Source organism: Pleurodeles waltl, chromosome 5, assembly GCF_031143425.1.
Source record: "Pleurodeles waltl isolate 20211129_DDA chromosome 5, aPleWal1.hap1.20221129, whole genome shotgun sequence".
Taxonomy (NCBI): Eukaryota; Metazoa; Chordata; class Amphibia; order Caudata; family Salamandridae; genus Pleurodeles; species Pleurodeles waltl.
Window position 1 is genome coordinate 128224810 of NC_090444.1, and position 12043 is coordinate 128236852.

Below are 12043 nucleotides of genomic sequence, written 5' to 3' on the forward strand. Positions count from 1 at the left end.
TTTGGTGAAAGTGGATGATATAGCGCACTGAATATCAGAATAACACCGGTGACCGAAATTATTTATACCACAAACTGACATGATTCAATGCTTCCTCTAGAGTAAAATAAATTGGACAATTTATTGATATATTAGGAGACCCACAAAAAAGATTTTTTTTTTTTTAATAGTTTTTATGTCCACCTGTATTTTGTTCTTATGGACCACATAGGGAACATGAACTATTACTGGCTTAAATGATTCCTTTGCTTTGTTAAAGCATTTTGATCTGTGTTCACTTGTAAGGCACTTTCAGTCATGATAAGCATTGGGGAACCTTTTACCTTGTGCTTTTGATACACTTTTTCCCCTTTTGAGGCCAAGTAAGAGCAGTGGCAGGGATTTAAGGAGATGCCAGGGGTAACAGTTGCTATCTTAGGCAACCCCTATATGAGGCCCACACGTACTTATGACATAGCACCTTCAAGTACCCTCAAATTACTAACACTGTGGTTTTGGTATGCTCTATGGATACCACTATTTATGTTGATGGTTTAGATTAGACTTCAGATAGCTTTCAGTGAGCACATCAATGTTTTCTTGCTTTGTAGCACAAATTTGAAGCCAGTACACAGTATCATAGATTGTTATGCTACCATTATACTGGGTGCCTTACTGGCAGGATCCACCAGGTCCTTCAAAGGAGTCTCCGTCTTTTGAATCATTGGACTTCATTGACTCCTTGGTGTCATAACTCTATGTACCAGACATGTCAGTGAACATTTTAAATATCAGATGGCACTGTGGACTTTGGTTGGTAATGTCGATGTGCAAAAAACACTTGCTTCAGAAGAATCTGTGGTGTCCAACATTGCTCTCCCTTGGCCCATCTCGTAGCCATAGTCAATGTGGTTGTTTGAAGAAGTCAGCAGCGGTAGCAGTGGTTTTCAGCAAGAAGTCTGAGGTCTTTGGAAGAACTACATGAAACATTTAGTTAAGCCTTTCAAGACATGAGAGGGCTGGAGAAAATATACTTAGGCTATAATCTTGGATCAATTAAGATTTTTTTTGGTAATCTAAGAAACTTTTTATGTGTTCAACCTAGAACCTGTTTAAAGACCATGGTGAAGCTAGACTAAAAAGAGGAAATTGATCAAAATATTGGCCATAGACAAACGCTGACATGGCCATAGAGATCTAGTGAAATACGGCTTTGGGGATATTTTTGACTTCCTCTAAAAGACAACATCAAACCAGCAACCCTTTGATTTCAAACTACATGCTACTTGTTGCACGTCAGACATCAGGCTTCCAGGTTGACCCCAAGATCTGCAATAAAGAGATTGAGTCACTGGAATAAAAGTATTAGGCGCACACGTTGAAAAATCTTGAGAAAATACTGTTTTCCCTTTCCTTCTTGCAATCTCTCTCCAAGGTCCTGGGAAGATAGATCCTCTGCTATAGGCCAACACACATAGGGCCAGATTGATGTAGCTATTGGTTTGCGATTTCCCAATAGCGAATTTTTGCGATTCGCTATTAGGAAATCACAAACGGCTATGTAGAACAGTGTGTTTAACACTGTTTGCAATTACCAAATGGGTTGCAAGAGACCTGCCTCATTAATATTCATGAGGAAGGGCGCAATTTGCAAACCTTCTGGGAATGACCACAATCACAGGGATGGTGGCCTGCTGGGGTCAGCAGACCACCATGTGCGTGATTGCTTTTTAAATAAAGCAATCTTTTTATTTTGAAATGCAGCCCGTTTTCAAAAAGGAAAATTAAAAGTTTTCTTTACATTTTTTAAGAGTAGGTAGTGGTCCCACGGTCTCTTAATAATTGTTTGCACCCCCATTCGCAAAGGGAAAGGGTTTCCGTGGAGAACTTGAAGTTGGTGGTACCTGTAAATGTCTTGCGACCGCATTCCCCGTCTCAAAACATTCCTTCATATCAGTATGACACGCTATTAGGAAGGGAATCCCTTGGCACGCCCCTTCCTAATAGCGAGTCGCGAATCCTATTTTGCGAGTCGGTGATAGGTTACAGAGTCGCAAAATAGAGTTGGTACATGCCAAAAAGCATTTTGCTGGTTGCAAACAGCCCAGTGGGCCGCTTTCCACTGGTAAAAGTGTTTCATACATCTGGCTCATAGTCACTCAGGTAGGAGAGTTTACCAATTTTCACAATAACAACTGAGCTTTCAGTTTGGACAAGTCGAGTGATAGCAACTTTCTTTCAAAAAGACCTACTCCCTGGTGTACGCTTCCTACCCGCTTACTTTCATTCTGTCTCAGTTCGCCCTTGAGTTAGCTTGAAAGGCTTCTCTGCCAAGGTGAGGGCGTGAGTGGTGGCATCTGTTCCTGGAAAGTATCTGGGTCTTGGCACTTACTTCGGGAATCACAGGTATCGCAGGCAAGATATATTACTTTTTTCTCCGTAGCACATTACTTTACACAGAATTCTTAAAATATTAAACTGTATGGAATTCTGGTGTCATCATTAACCTTGCGGCTGAGTTGTTTACAAATGACACAGTTGTTTATAAACGACACCAAGATTCCCGAGCTGGCAATACAGGATCATATAACACATGCTACCACTTATACACTTTTTATATTACACGTCTGTTTTAGATAGTTAGGTTAAAAAAACTGTTTTTCATGGTGAAGCTAATAATAAGCACCGAATCCTTTCATAAATAAATTGTTGATAAAACAATGTAAAGGACTAGAGGATTTATGCAAATCCTTCGCTGCTGCATTCCTTGCGTAATTATGGATGTAGCGTATTTGCCACATAATTTGCTACATTAATTGAAAAATGTGCAGATTTCACAAGTAACTACCTGAAACTTGCAATGCGAGCCAAGCCAGGAAAAGGGGCCTACTCATTAAGACATTTTGGAGTATGTAAATGAGTACTCACGCAGTACTCTTTTGGGTACTCTCACATGCTGTGAACTGGCCCAAAATTTCTAACATGGGAGTAAAATGTGAATTATTGCCAGAGAATATTTGTACAGATAGCAAGGATGGAAGATTACGTAGAAGAGTATTCGTGTATTACTACTTCCCGAACTGGTTAATGCTTTTGCAACTCGGACCTGTACTTAAGTTTCATTGCACCCTTCACCACTGCCAAGATGCACTTCCGGTGTCCAGATGCACTTCCGCTGTGGTGGTAAACGTACCTTTCCTTCTGGGTTGGATTCTTTCGGTGAGAACGATGGCAGCTTCTCTCTCCCTGAAACTCCAGGGATTTGAATTGTGAACTTTCACAGGACGCGGATAAATGACTTCATGGAAACGAGACAGCTAACCGGTTACAAGGTCAGGTTGCTTCTAAAATTAGACCTCACAGACGCGCTTCCCTCGAGAGAAATGTTTTCATTTAGATAAAAATAATTCTTAAAGCTAAAATGAATTCATGGCTTCAAGCAAGAATCTCGTGCTTCGTTATTGCATTAACGAGGCCTGCAAAGTACCCGAGGGCTCGGTTATACTCGTGGGCCCGAGCTGCAGGCATATTAGGTTGATAGATATGCAAAAGCTTTGATAGTTGGATGTTGGTGCAGTTATTTAAGAGATTATGGGCCAGATGTAGGAAGGGGTTTTATCCATTCTGTGTCTATGGGAAAATGTGTTCGTACATATGGCCCTAAGTCCATGTTCGTTGGGGTCTGCCTAGTATTAAAGGCTATGAGAATGCCATCACACGGTCTCATTTGCAACCCAATTTGGCATTATCAGTGCAAAGATAGTTTTCATCCAATAGTATTCAGACAACGGCCCATATTTATACTTTTTTAGCGTCGCATTTGCGTCACTTTTTGACGCAAAAGCGGCGCAAACTTGTATGTAATAAGTTTGCGCCGCTTTTGCGTCAAAAAGTGACGCGAATGCGGCGCTAAAAAAAAGTATAAATATGGGCCAACGTCTTATGGTGTTACCCGAGTTGATCTGGGTGTTGTCTGGAATTGTAAGTGATGCTATTCAATTACCCATGCAAATGTACACTGAATTAAAAGTTCGTTAGCAATGAAATGAATACTGACACATGAGAGCCTCTACTTAGCAACTAGTCTGCACTACTGTTGGTCTGCTGGCTGTGACTGGAGGTTTTTACAAGAAGAGAGGATGATGCTTGCTTCAGAGGGCAAGGGGCTGTGGCCAGAAGGACGGATGCTTTTGCATCTTCTGTGGTGCCAGTTTTGAGTGCCTGGAAAGATGGTGTGATGCTTGGTCCAAAGCATGGCTAAAAAAGTGTTCTGCTGGGATGTAGATAGAGTATGACTTGCAGTGGGAGGATATATTTAGTACAAGTGACTGGCCCACATTAAAACTACTGTGTTAATTGTAGAGCAGTAATATCACGTCCACTAGTACCTATATATGAAATGACTGATTGCAGGAAGTCTCATATAGTTCTCCGATTGAATTGGATGGAATGCAAATTGGTAAATCGATGTTACTGCACTGATTTCTTCTTACTGATTTTCACACAATATTCCCAAATTTCAGGCATTTTTGGGGGGGACAAATTTCACTAAATTTGACCTGGTGGGTTTTTGCCTGTGACTCCATCACAGTAACACAGAAAGAGAAGTTACGGCATGCGAAACTCCTATTTCCATCCAAATCTGTTTCGATAATCCACGTGTAATGTGGGCCCCTGATATAAATTTATTAATGAGAATGGTGATTATAATCCATGGTCTGAGGTTTGGATTTCTTGTGGTTATGCTCATTATATCTACTCTTTGGTTCCTCTGTATATTCTAAACCATCAGAGGTTTTTGCCTCTCCCCAGATCGGCAAAAGCCCCCAGGTTCTGTCCAGATGTCTTTCTTCTGTATCTATTTTTTCCTAGGGCACTGGCTCCTCCCCTTGTACCTCCTACAAATGGGAGGTGAGCCTTAATCATCTCCTGACATTTGTATTTGTATTTATGATTTATAAAGTGCATTAAACCAAAAAGGTATCCCAAGGGAAAGACCCCGAGGGGAGGCAACAAGAAAGAAAGAGATAAGCAGAGGAGCCTCCCATAACAGGCAGGCCATAGCAACAGATTGATGAGAGCACAATTCTGTAGACTATTCAGATGCAAAGAGCCATGTCTTGATCTGTTTGCCGAACGGCAAAGGAATACTTACAGATCTAATGTAAGAAAGAAGAGAATTCCAAAGCCTAGCAGCTGTAACCGTGAAGGACCAAGCACCACATCTAGTTTTCCTGTAGCGTACAACCATTACTGTCCCGCAGATCTCAATGCTCTGCTCGGTACATACCAACTTAGAGCCAACCTGAGGTAATGCGAACCCTGTCCATGAATAGCTTCATGGGTAAAACACAGGGCCTTAAAAAGCACCCTCTTTTTTGCTGAAGCCTATGCAAGGACTAAAGCCCTTCCCTCACTGAGCAGTGTCTCGGAAGCCCCAGTACCAGCCGGGCATCCACGTTCTGAATGATTTGAAGCTTGTTGATAGAAAGTTGGTTATCATTGAGAAAGAGAGCATTGCAGTAATCCGAACGAGATCTAATCAATGCAGTGGTAACTGCAGCTCTCAAATCTCTCGGTAGAAGGGCCAAAACCTTCTTCTACATGCTAATCAACCAGATACAACAACTCACAGTCCTGTTTACCTGGGCCTCGAAAGATAAGGTGTCATCAAACAGAACACCCAGGTTTTTGGCAACTTTAGCAGGTACCGGTAAGGTACCACATTCGGCTGCCCATCACCGATCATTCCAGATAGTGCTGTGCATTCCGAACAGCATAATGTCTGTTTTCTCAGCATTCTTAACCAGTTCTTTCTCATCCAACAGCTGACCTCCATCATACACAACCTAAAACGGTCATACTCTCCTCCTCAAACACCAGGGATAGACACAATGATCTGGGTATCGTCAGCATAGGAAGAGAACTGGGAACCAAAAGATTAAATAGGTTTCGCCAGAGGGGAGATGTAAATATTAAATAGAGTGGGGCTGAGAGAGGATCCTTGTGCCACCCCACAGGGCAGCTGGAAGGAAGGGGCTCTGAAATCGCCACAGCTTACAGGGATGGTCCTATCTAAAAGGAAGGTCTCCATCAGCTTCAGGGCCTTACCCCTCAAGCCAACCTGTAGTAACCTTTGCCTCAACCGAGCAGGTGACATGGCGTCAAAGCCCGCTGATAGGTCTAGCAACACCAATATCGCTGACCACCCTGATCTACTTGCCTCCGGATCAGAGTCGTCAGAGATAAGAGTGGATTCTGTATTATGATATTTCCAAAAGCCATATTTTGATGGATCCAGGACGTTAGTATCAAGTTGGAACTCAGTTCCTTATTGATGTGCCTTTCCAAAGTTTTAGCTGCCAAGCCAGCAGAGAAATTGGGCGCAAATTCTTTAGCTCCTTTGGACTTGCATCTGGGTTCTTCTTAAGAAGGATAACTACTGCCTTTTTCCAGTCCGAGGGATATACCCTAGAGTGAAAGATCTCTTGATAGATCCTCTCAAGCCCTTCTGAAATCAAGTCTGACGCTAACTGAAAGATTTTAGGAGGACAGTGGTCATCAGATGAACCGGAATGGCACCTGCCTAGTAGGGACTTGATCCTGATGGCAGGGAGATGTGAGAAACTATCCAGACATTTAGGCCCTGATTTATACTTCTTTTGTGCCGCATTAGCGTCATGTTTTGATGCAAAAGCGGCGCAAACTTACAAAGTACAATTGTATTTTGTAAGTTTATGCCACTTTTGCGTCAAAACATGATTCTAATGCGGCACAAAAAAAGTATAAATCAGGGCCATACTGTTCGACAAAACAGTCAACTCTGCACTCTCATTGCCCAGGGTAATCAATTCAAGGTCCCCAGCATCTATCTCTGCAGCCTGCCCACAGGGCTCAAACTCCTCCAAACTCTTCAGTATCTTTTCCATAAAGACATAGCAAGCATTGCTTAATTTGTAAATAAAAAGGTGCCGGTGCCCAAAGCCCTCCTCTTAAAAACGCAGCTGCTGCAATTAAATGTGTGAACATGGAATACTCAGGCAGCATAATCTTAAAGCCATCTCGGGCCTCTTCAATCCATTTACAGCCACTCCCTGCCCCTTCAGCTCACTCTTGCAGCTTTCTACTTTCTCCCTTTGTGACGGTTTTTCGTTTTTCCCTTCATCCATCTTTCCCATTTGTGTCTTTTGGTCGCAGCAAATGCTTGAGGGAGAAGAATAAGCCCCGGCCCTCAAAAATAAGTGCCGGTGCTCAGCACTAGACACAACAAGCACAAATTAAGCACTGATAGCAAGACATCAGCCCACAACCTCCCAGGATCATGTGGTATGAATATAACTAGGAACGGAAAAATAGGCATAATCAAGAGAATCGAATGTAATCCAGACATTGCAGCCACATCATGGTTCCTCGTTATATAGATAATCACTTGACTAAATACCAAATTAGAAGGAACAGCGGCTGAGGAATGAAGTTCACACAAGACACACCAAGAATCTGGAAATGCATAAAAACACCTGAACTTTTAACCCCTCACTGACAGGAGACAAACAGCTACACCTAAAGTCACTACTTCTGCGTGAGGAACATGTAAACAGAAGTCTTTCAGAAACATGAAGAGGCACAAGTCGCAGATACTAAGAAGGGAAACGCCTAAGGCCAAAACGCAAGACATCACAACTCCCCTAGAGGAACACTCCTGAACCTCAGATGGCAGCACGACCCTCTTCATAGCATCCGTCTTGGAAATGAGCGAACCTTCCCAACAGCTACGAGTGGGAGTCACAGGTTTCAGCCCACATTTCCAAGGCCTAAAATAAACAAACATTGTCTAAAAGGCCTTAAGATCTGTCATGGGAAGGGGGGGACTCAAGCCCAGAAAGGCGAATCAGAGCATATTGTTAAATTCTTAAAATAAGTGCTTAAAGTAAGGGGCAGCTCCTACCAAAGACTCGAAAGCACATAGCCTGTGCATAAAATGCACTGGTATGGTACAGAAAGACAAAAAAAAAAACAATGGGGAGGGGGTGTGGCGGGTCTGTCGACCTCTATTCATTGATGAAGACCATATACTGAGTGTGAACTATGTAATAGACTTAAATTATTCCTTAGCATTGGTAATCATTCAAAGCACAGAGGTGTGTTTTTTCATTCAAACATATAATTGTCTAGTGTGTCCACAATAATACAATCTTTGTATTTTATTTAGGAGAGTATAGATTGCACTGATGTAATTATTTGTGTTCCAGACGAACAGTTTAAAGCAGAGGTCTCCAACAGGTAGCTCAGGAGCTACTGGTAGCGCGCCGGTACCCTCTACTGGAGCCCAATTCAGTAAGTAATTCAGACGTTCTGTTTTAAAGAGAGCAGTGCTGCACATGCCCCTGTCCTGGAAAACTGAGTTTTATTTTATTTTAGAAAAAGGCACGATTTCCCTTGAGGATGTTACCCCAATATGAAATGTGCATATGTGATAGAAGAACATTTTGGGAAACCAATATGCTGATGTTTGAAAACAAGAGGATTAAAAATCCGAAGCACCACATTTAAAGCTGCTCTTTGAATGATCGTTCCAACCGAGTAGAGAAACTTTAATACTGTTAATATAGCCTTAGTGGCAGTGGGCATTTCCTACTGTGGCTGCTATTTTATCAATCATGTGGAATTTATATTGATAAAACTTTTCCTGACATTGCTGTTAGTAACCGTGACCTATGCATTGGAGTGGTGGGTGTTTCACTACAATATCGAGTATTAATTATCTTCCAGCCAAACTATTGTGTCCAGATTATGGACTATCTCAATATCTAGAAGGTAAGTATTCTAAGTATCTTTCATTTTATTTACATTCTTAACTCCACCTCTGTTTATCTTGAAGATATATGTATCTTCAAAGTGCATAAATGTGGAGTTACAATAGTGAATCTATACTTTTATATATGTACTTTCATAATATTGTATTAGTCAATATTCTGGATATGACATTTTGTCATGACACAATATTTTGTCACTCGAAATTCATGCATCTCTATGGACTACTAGTAATCCTGTAAAGTGTGGTCACTATCCAGAATGTATTTGATGTTGTAACAACTGGAACAAAGGCCAAATCCATCAATGTCTTGGGACTATATTCACTGATCAGAAGTAGAAGTAGAATTGGTTGGAGAACCCAGGTTTAAAATATCAGGTCACAATCAGAGCTGCAGAAAGTAAGCAGCACACAGCACAGCACTATTTACCTTCTGTCCTGCTGTTGCTTTTGCCACCACTAAGGCCACCAGTGGTTGCAAGGGAAAAGCCTGGAGTCACAGCTGCAACCCCTGGTGACCTCTAAATGACATCCATGTCTAAGCCACCACAAGGGGACTAAAAGCCTTCTCGGCAGCCAATACGGCCTGAGTGAGTAGGAGATTGCTCTTATGCAGAAGGATGTCCTAAATACAGGCAGGTGCGAATGACAACAATAAAGCCTTTAAGCCAAATATCAAGATTCAGCAGATACCCAATGATGAGCATATGTCCGTCTGGAAGATAAACAACTAAAAACATTCAACTGCTCACCTCTCCTAAAATCCCCAACTGGATCTGAACTAGCCTGGCAGATTCCAATCCATTACCTGAAGATCGGTGAAAGACATGAAAAATGGTACCTGGCTGGCTATGGATGTTCACAAAAACAAAAAAGAAAATACGTGCAGGCTTGCCAACACATGAACTTTTCCTTCCCAGTCAATTTCTACCAGCTTTACTCTGTCTTACTTATACTTTCCTAGCAGATTTTTCCCAATGTTTTATTTTTTTGCATCGAAAACTTGAATATTTTACATTTTTTTTGAGAAGCAATGTTTTAGAAGTAATATATTGAGGAATAAATTGAAGTGCTGAGGTAACACTGTACTGAGAAGAGATGTGGTTGTGGTACATGGTAGTCTGTTTCTGCACTGATCCAGCATGTGTAGTAGAGTTTGGATGTCGAGTGGGTTGAGAGGTGATGCCAGTGGAGCTATCAGAGTGTTTTTATTCTATTTATTTCCCCTCACATTACTGGCTTTCCATGAAGTCAATGTCTTCAATGTCAGTATTACTCAAAGGATACTTATTGTCATAAGGTGGGGTAGTTGTAGTTGAAGTTCTTTTGACTGGTGATGAAGCTGGCAGCTGTCTGCAGAACAGCTTTCCGTCCAGGCAGGGTGGTGTCTGATAAATCAGGAAGCAAGGAATTGCATCCTACCAATGCGGGTCAAGACAAGGGCATGGATATTGTAACAAAAGTTGCCAAGTGTAGGAAAGGTTACAGTTTGTAGAGCAGGCTCAGTTGGCAGAATGTTATTTGGGAGTTTTATTGTATGTGGTCCTTGAAGGAATGGACAATGTCTATGTGAATGGCAAGGGCTTTTAAATAGGTTGTGATCCAGGGAGGGAGCATGCTTGTTGTCTAACAAAACGTCCTTAGGGTTTTCCGATGTGTGGCAATCATTCCTTTCAGTTTAGGTTATGGGATACCCTTTTGTGTTGTAGCTCTTTTTTGACAGCCATGCTTAGATATGACAATAGAGGAATCAGTTGTTAATAAGCATGAATGTTGTCATGGTCTGATTGGGCCTACGAAATATGCCTGATATCCAGGTTGAAATGGTGCCTGATCAAGAATTGAGCTGCTAAATATCTTTGGCAGAAGAAACTTTGAGGTATAATTCCTTGTAGCTATGGGGGGGGGGGGGTATTACTTGTAGCAGTTCTATATATTTCAACGTGGCCCATTGGGATACCGAACCTTGAAAGGCCACCTCATTGACTGAGAGGGGAAGGAATGATTTGATGTCATTTATACAAACTGAAAAGTGATGTACAGGTCTACAACAGTGCTAGAGTAGTCCAGGCTGAAGATGGCTGTGGTTATTTGGTATTGATAGCCCATTCTGCTACAGGCAGGTTGAGGACTGCTAGAAAACAGGGGTATGCCTTGTCAGTTATACAAAGAGTGCTGATGACTTGCTTCAAACTTGCTGTTCCAGCCAGGGTGAAATTTAGTAGTGGTATACCTGAAGGAGTGGGTGATGCATACGTGGAGCTGGATGGCTACAACTTTCTCAAAGAGTTTTCATAAGATGGGAGGTGGCTGACGGGTTATAAATGTTCCTTGTGTCTCAGTCAGATGCAGATTCTTGATCTTGGGCTATGTAGCTTTTGTATTAAGGTGTTGAATGTGCTTTTTAAAAGAGAGCTGCTGTCAATGCTGACATAGACAGAGCCAGGCAGGTCACTACTGATGGTGGATGATAATGGGCTGTTTTCATGTTTTCATCGTCGTTTTTTAGACCGTTGACACTTCTAACGTTTCAATGGCCAAGAGTTGGAAGGATTGCCCATTGGTGATAAATATCGAAAAGGTATGGGTGGTTTCTCTATCGGAGTGATTCTGGTTTGAATATTGTGCATGAATGTGTTGATTTTATGAGCAAAGTCATTTGTCATATTGGAGGTTTTTTGTACTGAGCGAGGTATTGAAGTGATGCAGTATGAAACAAAGAGGGAAGGAGGGTGAAAGGGAAAAAGAGAAGTGGTGCTAGATTGCTTGTGTTCTAGTTAGTGAGAACCTGAGCAAACCCTGATATCCACAGAATCTACAAGTGAAATATTATTCAATCCAAATGCATGAGAAAATATCAGTGATGAGTGATTTCTTTCTGCAATTTGCAGCACCCTAGGGGTATCACAAGGATCTAGTCAGACACATTGTTGATGGTACCTGAGGCAGGAGGAGGACTGCATGCTTAGTGCAATTCTCGAGGAAGACCAGAATTAACCTTATGTGTAAGGTACAGTTAATGGTTATCCCGTATCCTTTCTAGTTGATACTGTTGCTACCCATTCCATAGTTCGAACGGTGGAAGTTCCTAACCTACCCCTCTTGTGAAAAGAAGTACTAGCTGTAGGCATTTCAAATAAGCAAGTGATTCATAAAATTCAACATCTATTCCAGTGAAGATAGGCTCAGTTACAGATATGCACAAGTTTATGATTAGTGCAACAAGTCCTGTAAACCTGCTGGGTAGAGATT

The 12043-nt window shown here is 41.7% G+C and overlaps 1 long non-coding RNA gene across 1 annotated transcript in view; it reads left to right on the top strand.

The window, feature by feature from the left end:
- Positions 1-3167: 3167 nt before the first annotated feature.
- The window catches only part of LOC138297223 (uncharacterized), a 33221-nt gene continuing 24345 nt past the window's right edge, over positions 3168-12043 (top strand). The window contains exons 1-2 of the long non-coding RNA XR_011203943.1: positions 3168-3311; positions 8229-8313. This is a non-coding gene — a long non-coding RNA (uncharacterized lncRNA). The remainder of the gene's footprint in view (positions 3312-8228; positions 8314-12043) is intronic.